This window comes from Odontomachus brunneus, unplaced genomic scaffold (genome assembly GCF_010583005.1).
Source record: "Odontomachus brunneus isolate Ranch 3 - 2012 unplaced genomic scaffold, Obru_v1 Obru_scaffold_056, whole genome shotgun sequence".
In the NCBI taxonomy this organism is placed as follows: Eukaryota; Metazoa; Arthropoda; class Insecta; order Hymenoptera; family Formicidae; genus Odontomachus; species Odontomachus brunneus.
The window spans coordinates 1,407,368-1,407,569 of record NW_022639506.1 but is presented as its reverse complement, the minus strand read 5'-3'; positions in this window follow the sequence as shown (position 1 = coordinate 1,407,569).

Here is a 202-nt window from a genome sequence, read left to right as displayed (position 1 = left end):
AGCCTGCGCAGAATAAGTACCACTGTGCATGCGCGAGAATCCGTATGTGCTACTATGACGGATCAAACGTTATGGGGGTGATTCGGGGATGTTCGAAAAATATTTTCAAGGTACTGGGTGTGCCACAGAATCACACAAACACCCGTTGTCACCCCGGAAACGATGCAGAACGAAATAAGCATATCTGACGTAATTTTCGAAA